Genomic DNA, 15,650 nt, shown 5'->3' with positions numbered 1-15,650 from the left:
TCCATCAAAATCTAATTGAAAAGAATCAATCCCGGAGATGAGAATGTTAGTGTCATATTTCAGCCTTCTTTTGCAAAACAAGGGGAAAAGTTTAGTGCATACAATGCAAAAAATTCCACAAGATTTATTTCAACTCTTTCCTTTTTCAAGTTTACCAGAGTAAATATTTGTGCAGCTGAAAGTATTGCTGGTAGCAGGTTCTTGTTGGCTGCCTCAGACAAGGCAAATATCTCACCCTAGCTTGAGCATCAGTTTTGGGAGAAGTTAGCCCATTACATAAGGTGTTGCCATTGTCCCATATATGGCTTCATCTTGGCCTGAGAGGACCCCCAGCACCCCACAATTGTTTGATGATGCTGTGATATGTACTCATTTCTGACTGTGAAATTAGGCTGGCAAACTTAAGTATTTTTGTAAAAGTGAATCTAAAGTCTATCTTGAATTCCCTGTATTTATCCCTGATAGTGAATTTTGTTTTGTCACCTTTCAGGTAAATTCAACAAATTCAACGTTCTCCATTACTTCAAGTTTATACTTAACACTTCTGTTCCTCCCCTTTTCTCACTGTCTTGGCTTCAAAGTTTTGAAGGGATGTTGCAGTGTTACAGGCGTTCAGGTAAAGTTGGCAAGTCATAAACATCTGACTCAATACCTTTTTTTGAAAGGTGATTCTCCCTTCTAATCTTTGGATTCTGGCCTTGGTCCCTGCTACACTCAACTGCTGATGCTCTTCATGGATTGTTATCAGCAAAGAGCTGACTCTAGTGCTGTTCTGCATCATTTCAGGGCCCACAGAAAACTCAGAGTGAATTCAGTGCCTCCTGAGTCTAGCTCTGCCATGTTATCACTTCAACATGGCCATTTCCACGGCATCATGTCATGAGGCACATAGACATGAGTATTTCCTATCCAAGTGGCAGATGGAAGTCAGGACACAGTACTCTTTTTCTGTTTTTTAGGATAGGACAGGTTATGCTACGGTGAATGCTTCCCAAATCTCAGTGGCTTAGATGGTCGATGGTTTATTCCTCACTTGTCTTCCTGGGTCAGCCCTGGTGCCATTCCATGCCGTCTTCTCTTCTGGCTGTTGGGTCCAGCCTGATGGAGCTGGTATTGCTGATATCAGAGTAGAGGAAAAGGAGAATAAAGTGAATCTCGTGCTGCTTAGTATAGCTCACACATTATTAGCCAAAGCAAGTCAAATGGATAAGCTTGAGAATAAAGCACAGATAAGTGTAATTCTCTCCTGGGACAGCACAGGTTACATTTTTAAATACAACCTACCTCATTGTTCCTACATTCCTGAACTGAAAGGAGGATCTAAGCTTCTCTAATAACTTAACCTGAGGAGTGGTGAGATGTCAGAAACACCCCTGGCTTTCAGCGTTGTTTCTTCTCCAAACCAAATTCTCCTGCCCAAGTCAGGAAACCCTATCTAGTCTCTGGGGAGGGTGGTCAGGTTCTTCATCTGTTCCCGTCTCACGGGTTGTTTGTGAACAGAAAGTTCATGTTCAGCTTCTTTCTGCAGTCGGCCCTTTGGAGCTCTAGACAATGCATCTTTTGCAAATCACCAATCTTAGTACTTAAGATTATTATTTTTGCTATGAGTTTAAGAAAATCTATTTAGGAGCCAAATAACTGATAATGGATGTTCTTTGCTCTATTTTTTTTTTTTTTCTTTTAAAGATCATTGTCTTTTTGTTTTGTGTTGCCCCTTGATAAATGCCCCCAGAAATTGCAAATGTTCTTGACTTGGTGGGTTGAGTGACAGGGGCAACAAAGGAAAGTAATCAAAGGAAACCTCAATTATTATCTCTAGATGCAAGTCCATCACAATGGAAAATAGTGAAGCGGCTGAATGAAGTTGCCTGGGTGCTGGGACCCTGAGTGATTTCTAGAGTGGGCGTACTTTGGTAGTGAATTGCTGTCTCCCATGTCATCACCCCCAAGGCTCACTGCAGAGGACGTGTAAAGGGTTTACAATGCCAGATTCCTGCTTTCTGCTTGGGGCCTTTCTTTTGAGAATGACCATGTTTGTCCATGGTTTAAGACTAGCCAAGCTCACAGGTATGCTACACCAATACTCAAGTGAACCCACATGAAATTAGAGTGAAGTAGAAAATGAATAAGACAAGAAACTTAAGAGTCTGTTTCTTGGGCCATTTAAAAGTTAACAAGCCCTGATGTCTTCATTAGACTGTATCTAATGAAGGACTGTATCTAAAGGAAAATTATAGACATTTTCCTTTATCTATAATTATAATTATTCATGTTTGAATTCCTATAATAGTTATAGGAGTTCACTTAAAATGTTATTTTAGGGGCTGGGGTTGTGGCTCAGTGGTGAAGTACTTGCCTAGCATGTGTGATTCTCAGCACTGCATATAAATGAATGAATAAAAATTAAAGTTCATCAACAACTAAAAAAAATAAAAATATCATTTTAAATTTTGGGGTTATACGTGGTATATGTGTTTGTTACAGAAAATTTTGAAAATATGGAGAAGTATATATAAAAAATAAAATACGCTAATCCCACCTCCCCAGAATAACAACACTTAACATATAGGGGTATTTATTTGTGGTACTTTTTCTCTCATTCAAATAAACACAAGCTTTTAAAAAGGGAAAAATTGATTATGTAGTTTTGCATTCTATAAACATGGAGTGATGAATATGTTTCTATGTTATTTTACTTTCTCTGAAATGTAATTGTGATAGCTGTATACTCTCCCACAGTGTGGCTGTATAATAATTTATTTGATCAATTTTTGGTTAGATGTTTATGTTCTTTTAACCATTTCAATTATATAAATCATACTGAAATATTTGTGTTTGTATTAGAACATTTTATGCTAACCTCATAGAAGTGAAATTACTCGATCAAGTATTATGAACATTATTAGGCTCTTGATATATATCACTATTATTTATGTAGTTTACTTATGTAAGAAAAAAATGATGCCAATTAAACCTAATACTTTCTTACCACTTTCAACTTTTATTTTTGAAAGAATTTTCCTTGTACTTATTCAAATATAAAATGAGTTTACATTTTATTCTTGTGTCTCTATAAAGGAGACACAAAAACCCTGGTTAAGGTATTCACTCCTAAACCTTCTCATTCTTCTGAGTCACTCTGCAACTTCGTGTGGTCCGTGATCTGAGTGCCATCTGAAGCACTGTGATGCAACCTTAAGCAGCAAAAGAGAAAGAACGCACTCCTTTCTTCCCTCCAGGATTTCCTTCCAACCACTGACCTACATGCTTAAAATTTGGTGCATATGGTCAAGCAAAGGCAGCTTAGCCACAACTGCTGCCTGGTTGACAGCAACCATGAAGCACTACTCAATTTAGAAACATTAAAAATACACTTCTGGGCTGAATGAATATGTTGTATTGCAAACTGTCCATCAGAAAGATTTTACCAGTTTGTACTCTCACCAGCAGCACAAGTGCTACCCACGTCCTTTAAATCTTAGTCAATCTGGTGGGATCCTTAAAATAAAAAACCTTTGCCCATTTGATAGGTGGTAAGTGATATCTCATTTTAACTTACACTTACTGTTAAACTAGCTGAAATTCATTTTTATATATTTCTGGTCACTTGGATTTTTCTTTTGCTGATGGTACATATACTAGGTTAATTTTTCTGTTTTAATGCTAATCTTAACCCTTAAGAGTTCCCTGCAGGCCTCCCAGCAAGTAATGTAGGGAGCCAGTTAATCTTTCATCTATCATACATTAAAAATAATTTTCTCCTCTAGTTTAATTTTTATTTCAACTTCCAGGATTATTTTTGTATTTATGTACAGATGTATCTGTTTGCATATTTTTCTTTGTGACTTTTCCCTTGTTTTTATGTTTAAAATTCCTTCCAAACCTGAAATCAAATAAACATTAATCTAATTTCCTTCTAATTACTTCATGGTTCTTTTTTGCCAAATTATTTCATTAATGCACATGAAAATGTCTTTGGTAAGTATCTATCCTTGTTTTTCCTCAAAAATCAATGACTGTACCAGTGCCACTAAGACTTACCTCTCTTAATTATTTAAGAAGCCAACTTATTCAAATATACTTTTATATTTCCTGGGATCTGTATGTGGCATAACTTTTCTGGTACAATGTTTTGTGCCTCTGGTCTTGCTCCAGTCTTAAGTATTAATCAAGGTGACCACATAATTTAGAAACCAAATAGGTAAACTTTGCAAGCAGTATGTGGGTCATCCTTCATATTATGCTTTTCTAATGTATTTTCATATCTGCTAAAACAAGAGTCCCCTCATGACTTTTACTTTCAAAACTGGACACTCTATTCTGAAGCATAAAAGTATGCAAAATTAAGAAGCGATAGGATGAATATCTAAGATGTTTTTTTATTTCTTCATACGTAAAGTTCTTCCAGACTTCATGTGGGATATGGTTTGCTTGATTTAAATGAATCTATGTTGATTTTGATTTTCAAGATTTTTGTATTTATGGTCTATTGCTATAGCTTTCTGCTGATTTCCACTTGAAGTTATTCAGATGTAGTAGAGAGATACTGCGCAGGTCACCTACCTTGCTGACATCACCTCTCTCTTCCTTTCTATGTAGTTTCCTGTTTGATCCATTTTTTCTCAGAACCATATAGTTAGCTGTGATTTCAGGTACCACTTAGGTCTCTCATTCACATTATTCCAGTGTCCCACACCATTCACCTGCTGTAGGCATCCTCATCCCTCATCAGAACAGATAAGTGAGTTTCAACAGAGCCTCAGTTCAGACACTTCCTAAAGTACAGGGTAGAAGATCCATGAATTCCCGCCCACGTGACCCCAAGCCCATGCTGAGTTGGGGGCAGAGGAACATGGGCCTCTTTCCATCAACCCAGACAGGAAGTATCCCTGGAGTCCCATACTGCTTCTCACTGTGGCAGGAGGCAGACGGTTCAAATTTTTGTTTGTTTATTTGTCTTACAGCATCTGTGCTCTTCCATGTAAAGGCTGACACAGGCTCTCCAAGTACACAGTGTAATACAAAACCGATACTTTGCTCTTTCAGGTGCAGCCATTTCTCCCGGCCTCCCAACCCCACTTGTCAATCTGTGCTCCGCTGGCCTCTTACGTCACAGGAATTTCCGGCCTACCCTACAGCCATTTTCCTGCTTCCCACGTTATGTCCTAACATGCTAGCTAGCTATTGGTTCAGCTTGCAAGTATTTTCCTCTGCTATTGGTTCCTTCCAGCCCGGGAGATTCCAATATCTGGAAGAAGCATCCACGCCATCTTTCTCTTTTCCTTTCTTTTCACTCCAGAGCAAACGCGCTAGTCATCCCCATAATAAAGTCTCTTGCGTGAGCCCTTGTGTCCACCTTGGATTTTTCTGGGAGCTATTGTCCAGCCACAACTGAGGCAGGCGCATGCAGGGGCAGTTCGGCGGGAGGGGCTGAGCTGCATTTTTCCTTACACACAGTTCCTTCAGTCATTAGGTTTCTGTTCTCTCCAGCACTCCAGAATGCCCGGTTTTCCTCTTATAGACACCATTTTATGAATCTTCGTGTCTCCGGGAACATAAAAACACAAGGAAGCTGATAAGCAAATGTTTTTTGAAAAAGTTTTGAAAGACTTTCCAGTCAGTGACCCCTACTGGAAAGTAAAGATCTTCAGGCTCTGTGCTTGCCATTTTCAATGTTAATTTTTATTTGGTTTTTCTAATATAAACATTTTGGTAGAGAAATGAGACATCCCAGACCCAACTAGGACTGAAAGAAAGTTTTGGTGGAAAATTATTGAACTTTATGTGAAAGATTGGATTTGGGGTTCACATCTTTCTCTTTAGTTGTCTTTTACCTCTTGTCCTTTTTTTTCCCCCGCTCCTGCTCCCAAGTCTTTATCACTGCACCTGTTTTCCTAAGTCACTTCTTGCCTTCCCCTCACAACTGATCCACACTTGTTTAAAAACCAAAGAAACCAAGTAGCAATAGCTAAACTGTGGAACCAACCTAGGTGTCCTTCAACAGATGAATGGATTAAGAAAATGTGGTAGGTATATCCAATGGAATATTACTCAGCTTTAAAGAAGAATGAGATAATGGCATTTGCTGGTAAATGGAGTTGGAGAATATTATGCTAAGTGAAATAAGCCAAACCCAAAAAGTCAAAGGTTGAATGTTTTCTCCGATATGTGGATGCTAATTCACAATAAAGGGGTAGGGGCACTAGGGAAGAATAGAGTTACTTTAGGTAGAGGAGACCGAAGGGAGGGGAAGGGGTTGGGGGGCAGGAAGAATAGTAGAGTGAAAGAGATATTTATTTCTCTCTCTATATTTCTCTCTATATATGATTATTAACTCATGTGCATATATGACGGTATGCGCAATGTGATCCTACAATATATACAATAAAAAAATGAGAAATTATACCACATTTATATACGATTTATCAAAATGCATTAATGCCTTCTATTGTCATGTAAAACTAAATAGAACAAATTTTAAAAATTTAAAAACCACATAATAGCTACAATGTCTTTCTCCTTTGGCAACACAGCTCCCCAGACCTACTTTTCTTTTTTCCTTTAAGATTCATGTATTAGGCCTGGAGTTGTAGTTTGGTGGTAGAGCGCATGCCTAGCACCGTATGAGGCACTGGGTTGGATCCTCAGCACCACATAAAAATAAATAAAGACATTGTGTCTGTATTCAACTAAAAAATAATATTAAAAAGTTATTTTAAAAATTCATGTATTAAAGGTAGTTGCACCTGCCTCTGGCTAATGCCCGTTCTCCTTTGCAGTGCTCAAGTTCAGGAAGTTCCCAAGTTGCAACATAATGTGTTTCCAAAGTGCCTTTGTTAGTAAGTCGTTTGTAACTTGGAACAGATTTTCCCAGCAAAAGGCTCTAAGTGGTGTTTACAGTTCCCAGGCCAGCTTACAACTTACTGAACACACTACACATTTGTTGAGTCAAGCATTCGCTAAGTACTGGTGGTTGAGAATTTTTGGGCTCACCAGGTTGCCTTTCAGCACTGTGCTGCTTGAATTGTGCGGATTACTCCCCAGATCCTATTCTCATCTATCACACGCAACATTCCTGCTTGTTCGGGTAAACATATGAGCTTTCTTTGATATTAGCTTTCCAAACTGTACCTCTCTCTACAGAGTTCATCTGCAAAATACTGCAGTAATTTTCTGAACCCCCAGGTGAGCAACAATTATTTGCACATGCAGATAAAAATTTAGCCAAAATACTCCTATGAAGGGATGAGATTCACGGGGTAAGGAATCTAACATTAATAAAACATTGTCTTCAAAGACAGCAGAATTTCTTTGGTGGTAGGGGACAGATTGACAGGTGGTTTCCTAGGGTCTAATTCTTAGGGCCCCATATCAGTGTTGAATGTACAACGAAGGAATGGCAAAGGGCTACAGGCACATGTCTGGAAATATGCTCTTAGAAGTACGCATAGGAAGGACTTTTCATCTTACACCTTTGTCTTCTTGTGAGGTTACAAGACTTAAAGACTCATCGTTGAGCATCTCGGTGACCTGGATTTTGTTTTGCAGGATCCAGACAGAAAAAAATCTTTATGACATTTGTTTTTCTTTGCATCTTTCTTTACCAAAGGTGGGTTATTGAAGGTTTTATATGTCAGCTTTGAAAAAAAAAGATGTGTCCAGTACTCTTTACCCCAGGAGGACAAAAAGCCTCCTGCGACAAACTTAAATATATTTTGTTTCCTGATGTAATAAAAAGGTGCCTAGGATAGGCCCCAAGCCAGATGTACTTCAACTTCCTTGGCCTCTGGTGGTTGCCTGCACCCTGGGGTAGCTTCGGGGTTCGAGTTTTAAGACCATCAGGTCTGGGCCTGGCAGTGAGCCTGCCTCCCACAGGTGGTGGGTGTGGGCTGAACTTTCCCCGCAGCCACTTCAAACAAATCTCTCCCTAGCGAGGAAGGAGAGAGAGGGACTGCGTTTGAATCCGGAGAGTCTTTGAGGTGTGGCTCTGTAGAGTGTTAGCGGTCCTTCGGGTGGGCTCCCTCCTCTCCTAGGGCCATCCTCCTGGGGATCAAATCTCAGGAAGAAGTGCATCTGCAGAAGGGTTGCTGTCCCCTGGCTGGCGCGGACCTCTCCGCGTGTGAGTTGCGGTCTTGCCGGTGGAGGGCGCTCTCCCGTGGGAACTTTTGGACTCACGGGGCAGGGCGGGTCCAAGCAGGGAGGCAGCCTCCTCCATCCCCTCCCTCGCTCAGCCAAAGTTTCGTCGGGCTTTGGGCTCGTCGCCGCGGCTGCTGGAGAGCAAGAGCTCCGCTGATCGGCCGCGGGTTCCCGCGTCCTCCACGGCTTCTCGGTGCCAGGTCAGAGCCAGGCGCCCGGTCGCCCCGTCGCTCTCGGCCCCGAGGGCATGCGGCAGTCGCAGGGGTCCCCGCTCTTGGTCTTGGAGGTGCGGGCGAGAGTAAGCGGTGAGTGCAGCGCGGGACAATGAGAGGGTTCCCAGAGCCGCCGCCCGCCTGGGCACCCACGGGGACGCCGGACGCAGGGGCCTCCGCCGACCCAGCCCGTGACTTTTAAGGGTTACCTGACTTGCAGTCTAGACCCCAAGTCCACTGCAAATTCCTGGGACAGAACTCTCCAGTCCCCCGACCCCCAGAAGCAAAAAGCAATTGAGAGGCAAACTAGAGGTTGCGTCGGTCTCCGCTATGGGCGGGTGGGCTAGGCGCAGGACGCGGAGGCGCGGAGAGCGCAGCGCAGGTGGCGCTCCGCATAGATGCTGCTTTTCCAAACTCCGCCTGATTGCGGTCGGTGGTTCTTAGGAAACTGAGGTTGTTGTGCGGATCCTAGGAAGATAACATTTTTGGCTACCAGTTACACCCGATAGGATGGTTCGTCCGTTGAGAAACATCTTGAACCGAGCGCAGGCATCTAAAGATTCTGGAAAGTAACTAACTTGAAACGCTTCAAAGTTGTGCTGGGTAAGTGAAAGCACTCGCTTTCACATCTCGGTGGACAGAAGTGCTTTGTTTTGTAGCAATGTTACTTTATTACTTTCCCTCAGCAAGTTGTAACTACCCAAAATCTCTTACAAAATTCTCAGGCATGTAATTTGAGAAGTGACTGAATATTGGAAACAATTTAGTCTTATTAAGGGAATCATTAAAACAGTCCTTTAAAGCATTTACAGATCAATTTTTAAGCAGTAGTTTTCACGAAATGTTTTATCCATAATTTGTTATTGTCACTGCAACCCTTTTCTCCCTCCTCATTATCTGGTCTTGGAATGTCACTTTAGAAGTAAAAGGCCGCTCAACTTCTCATGATTCCTACTTTCCTTATGTAAGTCGGAGCATGTAGTTAACATCAGTCTCAGGCAGGCAATCTCTTCTTTGTACATAGGTGATCATTCCATGCATGTACTACATTTCATTAATGCATGAAAGTTTGTATTCTTAAGGAGAGTTGTTGGGTTTTCTAGTGGGTACTATCTGTCAATAGTTGCTAACCCCGTTTCCTGTAAGACATTGGATTCAGGTTGGTATGGTGATTTGTGTTCAGCGAGTAGAATTCCGCCCCCATCCCCGCCTTTTTTTTCCGTCCAGAAGTGATACAGTTAGAAACACACAGTTTTGGCTCCATGCTTGTCTAAACAAATGGGGCCATTCTGAAAAAAAATTAGTCCGGCTAGCAAACTGCCAGTGAGGGTTGGATACTCATAAGCTTCCAGAGCTTTCTTGTGCCTTGAGACTGTGGACCTAGTATCACATAGAGACCTGGACATCTAAACATCTGGATAACACTTGTATTGATCGTCACTACCATGTTACTAGTAAATTGGATAATTTTGGCATTTTTGTTTTCTTATTTTACTTTTTGGCTTCGGAATTCAAAGCTTTGAAGCTTTGATTCATTTACAAATGACACTTTTCTAAATCAGGTCAATTCATTCATCAACCATAAATCTTTATATCAGATCAGATCTATTTTAGGTATCTGGCAGTTTTACAGGATGCTTGATAAAACAGATCTGGAGGTGTTTTCTATAAATGAAGACTGAAAGGAAAACATTAAAATAGGGAACTGTTATTTGTGTACGTTCACCAGAATCTGAGATATAGAACATGTTAACTTGTATCTCATTTTTCAAGAACACACAGGCATAGAGGAACAAATGCACACTCAACAGTGTAGCCAGGTATTAACCACAGTACATGCTCTCAAAGTTAGTTGAACACACATCTCTAAGACTGACTGCTGTTTCTTGAAGTTTCCTAACTTCCTGCTGAGGTGCAGTAATCCGCCATAAATCAAGCTCAACCTCTTATTTCTTTGGGCTGGGGCAAGGGGAATCACTATAACTTGAGAGGGAATTACTATAACTCAAATGACCCATTAGCCATTCTCCTTGGAGTATACATTAGTTCAAATGCTTTCTGGCCTGTGATTATACCCAGCAGAGTGGTTAAGTCTGATTGTAAGCGTCTAAATGGGCAGAGAACAGGCCCAAGGCATTATTAGTGTGGGATAAAGAGAAGAGCAGGGCTTTATGGTCAGACTAGCCTTTATTGCAGAAGGGCTTTCTGACCCTGGACACATTGATTCACGTCCCTAAGCCTTAATTTCCTCATCTATGAAAATGAAGACTATATCTACCTTCCAAGATTAAAAGAGAAAGCACTTAACAGGGTCTCTGATATACAGGAAATATTTCTAAAATGGTGGTTGCCCTCTTTTCCTCCTAAACATGAAAGTATTGACATTTATGTCAACATGTATGCAAATCTATATTATTCTATTGATTCCCAAGCTGTGGGTGACTGAGAGATGCTTTATAAACTTTTCTTATGTGCTGTCCCCTTTCCTGACCATAGATCTTTTGCTCCTTCCTTTATCATTCCTCCTACAAGTAATGAGCTTCCTCCTTGTGGCCTTGTTGATCCTTATCCTGGATTTTGTATGTAGGTGTAGGAGTCCTCTGGAACTGAGTCCTGCTATTGATGGCTGAGATGGTGTTGCAGGTGGGGAGCTATCTGCAGAAGCAATGAGAGTTTGTGCTTTTACAGATAATGGACTCAAGACACTTGGAATACAGGAGTCTGGGTTCTAATCCTAGCACCACTTTTGTGAGCTCTTGTGACCTTCAGTATACTTTTCATCCTTGATCAATTGTGTCATTTATACAATGGAGATAATAATTTCTTTTCTATGTGTCTGCATGGGTTACTGATAGATTCCATTAAGTCATGTGTGTGAAAGAACTTTGCACCCTGTGAAGGTCCATATAAATAGTGGAATTAAAAAGGCATGAGGTTCAAATGTGAGGCATCCCAGTCAGACTCACTTATTGACTGGGGATGGCAAGATCACCATGTGGGTATCTTGTGTGCCAACTGGACACTGCTGCAGTCCATCCACTTCCCTCTCTTTTATCCTCTGAAGTCATACTAGACTTCAAAGGGGGAAATTGTAACCAGAAGTTGAGAAACTGCTCTGTGGAGAATACAAGAAGATTAATATCAGGACTGAGACTACGCAACACTATGTGATTGATGCACAGGGAATTATTCCAAAGAAGCCATAATTCCTTTTTTTGTAATTATATATACTGTCTGTTCATCTTAGTTATTAGTGAACAAAATCAAAGAGCTAGCTAGGACACAGTAAGTCAGGAAGAGAGTAACAAGGGCAATCACAGGCGTTGATGTGCCTTCTTGCTAAATTGAGTATTCAAGGTACACTCTGCAAAGCAATAATATGACTCAAGATGATTTACTTATTTCATTCAATCTGTAAAATGTGTGTTACTCTCAACACAATAGCAAGTCAGGAGAGTACCCACTGAGAGAAAGTTTCCAGCATCCTGGGTGGTCTCACCCCACCTCTTCAGCATCTCCTAGGTCTATTCCTCTTCTCTCTTCCCTTCCTGGCCTGGCCTCTGTAGCTCCTGACCCCCTAACCTCCTGTCCAGACGATGTCCTTGAATGCCTCCCTTGCACATGATCCCTGATACTGCCCCACTCCCTGTAACCTTGTCTCCCCCCTCAGATGTGAATTATTCATATACCAGACAGCATATTGCTCTGGAAAGCAACCCACCTATATAGTTTGCCCTACCCCTTCCTAAAAATGTTAGCTAGCTGTTTAATTACTCAACAGCTAGTCCTAAGTCTTTGTTGCTCCCTGGAATATAGACTGGAGGTTCTACTAGCCCTGTCCTTGACTTAGCCATGTGCAGATTGGTGGTGTTATTAAGGAAGGGCTCAGCAGGTGGCAAGGTGTTGTTGGAGGGCATATTAACCCCCCTATAAGTACACAAGACAGTTTAACTAAAGGACTTTCAAGCAAATATGAAGTCTAAATAAAAGTGGTGTACTTGCTTTGTAAATGAAACTTTAAACAAGCCCTTATCTCTCTTATCTTTAAACCAGGTGTTACAGTTTAGATATGTGGTGTCCCCCAAAAGCTCATATGTGAGACACTACCAGAAAGTTTAGAGGTGAAATGATAGGGCTGTAAGACCCTCAATCTAATCAGTACATTGATCCACTTGAACGGATTAACTGGAAGGTAACTAGGCAGGTAGTGTGTGGTTGGAGGAGGTGGGTCACTGGAGGCATGCCTTTGGGTTTGTATTTTGTCCCTGGTGAGGGGAATTAACAGTCTGCTTCCTAATTGTCATGTTCTGAGCTGCTTTTCTCTGCCACAATCTTCTGCCATGATGTTTTGCCTCACTTTGGGCCCAGAGCAGTGGAGTTGGCCATCTGTGTGGACTGAGCACTCTGAAACTGTGAGCACCAAATAACTTTTCCTCCTCCAAAATTATTCTTGTCAGGTCTTTTGGTCATAGCAGCAAAAAAAGCTGACTAAAACTCTCAGGTTACTATAATCCCCATGCTTTATGGAAATTCTGGGGTTTCCCACAGACATTTTTTGCACCATGTTAGTCAGAGGTGGGCAGTGGGTACATGCAGAGACATGCACTACCCAAGGAGGGCTAGAAACCCAAATTCAAGACTCACAGCCTATTGGCAGTGACTCATTATTGAAAAGTCTATTGGGAGAACATCAAGGAATCATTTACCTCCTGTCTTGCTTGATCTTTTACCCACTAACTCCCAAGTTTTCAATTCCATGAATATTTCAATGCAGTTGATACAGGGGCATTAAAATAGATTGGGGTCATAATCTAGAGCTTACATAGTCGTGGTATTATCATTAAAGACAAAAATACAGATTGTCCTATAAATAGGGCACCAGAATAATATAGTATCTGATAATTTTAAATACAGTGCATTTCTCAAAGGACAATCTATTTCTAGAAATACTTTCATGATGCATTTCTTATGTTACATATGTTATGTAATATTTTGTTCCATTAAAACTTAAGTAGAAATAATGTTCACATCAAAGTTTATGTCATTTTCACAATGAGTTTAAAAATATTTTCAAATGCTCTATTACTTTTCTCAAAAGAATAGACTTCTAAAAACATAATAATTATTTTGAAATTACCTTAAGTGGTATATTTGTTGTTTAAGTTGTTATAGGTGTTCCATATCTATGGATGAGACAAAATAATATCAGTTCCTTGACTAGGGTTCTTGCTCTGGACAAAAATTAACATATGGATCTGACAAAAAGAAAATAAGTACACTTACCCCTATGAATTCATGCATTCCATGTTTGCAGATTTAATAAAAATATTTGGGGAAAAAACTCCATCTGAACATATACAGACTTTCCTCCTTTTAATTATTCCCTAAGCAATACATTGTAACTATTTATATAGTGTTTACATTATAGTAGTTATCATAAGTAATCTAGAAATGATTTAAACTATCCAGGAAGATATGTGTAAGGTTATATACAAATACTATGCCATTTGAGAATAATGAATTTTGGTAAAATCCATAGGGATCTCAAAAAACAGTTTCCCAAAGGTACAACTGTATTATCTTTTTCTGTGTTCCCATGGTATTAGGATAAAAATCTCTATCTCTGACTCTGTCTTTATATATGTAATTTTAATATAAAATATACATTGTATATATTCACATATATATGTGATAATTAGTCTTTATTCTGAATATTTTGGAAGTAAGTATAATTATTATTCTCCACTACCCTTGGACATTCCAGCATTTTTTTTCCCCTAAAGCAAACACTTTCTTTCTATGTTACCAGCACACAAACCACCAAATCAGGAAATGGGCATTGGTCCAAAACTTTCTTTGGCACACTATCCAGAGTGCCAATGCAATGCCTATTTCATCAGTTGTCCCCCAGTTGAACACTGTCCCCATCTGATCCAGGTTTCATGTTGCATCTAGTTGTCACATGTCTTCTGGAGTGGTTCTTCAGACATTCTCTGTTCCTAAAGTCCTTGCAGTTGTCCAGGAAGAGGACAGGTCTTACACCCTGTAGAATGACTCTTACCTGCATCTGCCGGGTGTCTCCTTGGAACTGGACCCCACAGTATTAGCAGGGTACTACAGAAGTGAAACTGCTCTTCTCGGCTCCTCACAACATGGTACCCACCCATCCTACCACTGCAGTATTGACCTCAGTCACCTCCTTACGTTGGTGTCTACTGTATCTTCCCACCTTAAATCTACCATTTTTCCTTTGAAATTTATTGGTAGTTGTCGGGACGTATTCTAAGATTATGTTAATGTCCTATTCTTCATTAAACCTCCACCTACAGACTTAGCCTTCATTGATGACTTTTGCCAAAATCAGCTACCTCTGAAGATTGTTGAAGCATGATTATTTCCATTCCTCCTTCAACATATATTGGAATTCTACTGTAAGGAAGAACTTATTTTCTCATTTTTTTATTTGTTCTTTTTAGATATACATGACAACAGAGTGTATTTTGCGGTATTATACATACATGGAATATAAGGTTTTAATTCTCATGTGCTTATATTAAGAAACATTGGTTCCTTTTGTATTCATTAAGTTGAAATCTTTTCCTTTTGTTATTTATTTTGATGCTGAAATTGTCCTCAGTTTGGCCAGTGGAAACCCTATAAAGCTGGCTCCTGTTTCCTATTGACATATGCTTATCATTTATTAAACATTTCTTTATTTTATGGCACCACACAGATGACCCAAGTTCATCTTGTACTTTCTCTGACCTACTGATTCCTCCATTTAGTACAGAATGGTATTTTTTTTCCTTTTTGAATTTTATATATTTAAGAAGTACAGTATAATATTTTGATATGCTAACCTTAGTATATCAAAGTATGTATAACTTACATAGTGGTATCATTACTACAATTGAGCAAATGAACATACCCATCATCTCATACAGTTAGCTGGGTTTTTGTTGTTTGTTTTTTGTTTTTGTGGTAAGAGTATCTAAAATCTACTTTCATGGCAAATTACCAGTATCCAGTGAAAAATTATGAACAATGGTCCTCCGGTCATACACTGCTCGGGAGAGGATGAGGGAAAATGTGAAGATGCAGATCAAAGGGTGCAAAGTCGCAGCTAGGTGGGATGAATAAGTCTAGAGAGCTGGCTTAGAACCTGAGAATAGAATGAGGACACCAAGATATGAAAGGTTGAGATGCCCAATGTATGTGGGTGTTATTGCTTTTAGGTCTCTCAGAGGACAGAGCTAAGAAATACACAGCACACACACACACACACACGAATTTTTCTGTATT

At 40.0% G+C, this 15,650-nt stretch overlaps 1 protein-coding gene across 2 annotated transcripts in view; it reads left to right on the top strand.

Annotated features, from left to right (window-relative positions):
- The first annotated feature begins 8,074 nt into the window (after positions 1–8,074).
- LPAR3 (lysophosphatidic acid receptor 3) overlaps positions 8,075–15,650 on the top strand; it is an 84,053-nt gene continuing 76,477 nt past the window's right edge. The window contains exon 1 of one of the 2 annotated variants that reach the window (XM_079139913.1): positions 8,075–8,441. The gene's annotated coding sequence lies outside the window, so the exon portion shown is untranslated. Of the gene's footprint in view, positions 8,442–8,477; positions 8,952–15,650 lie in introns of those variants that run through there. The other variant, XM_079139914.1, reaches the window with a different exon arrangement.

Source organism: Sciurus vulgaris, assembly GCF_902686455.1.
Source record: "Sciurus vulgaris genome assembly, chromosome: 1".
NCBI classification, from domain to species: Eukaryota; Metazoa; Chordata; class Mammalia; order Rodentia; family Sciuridae; genus Sciurus; species Sciurus vulgaris.
Note: the sequence above shows the minus strand (reverse complement) of the source record. Positions and strands in the feature narration are given on the sequence as shown.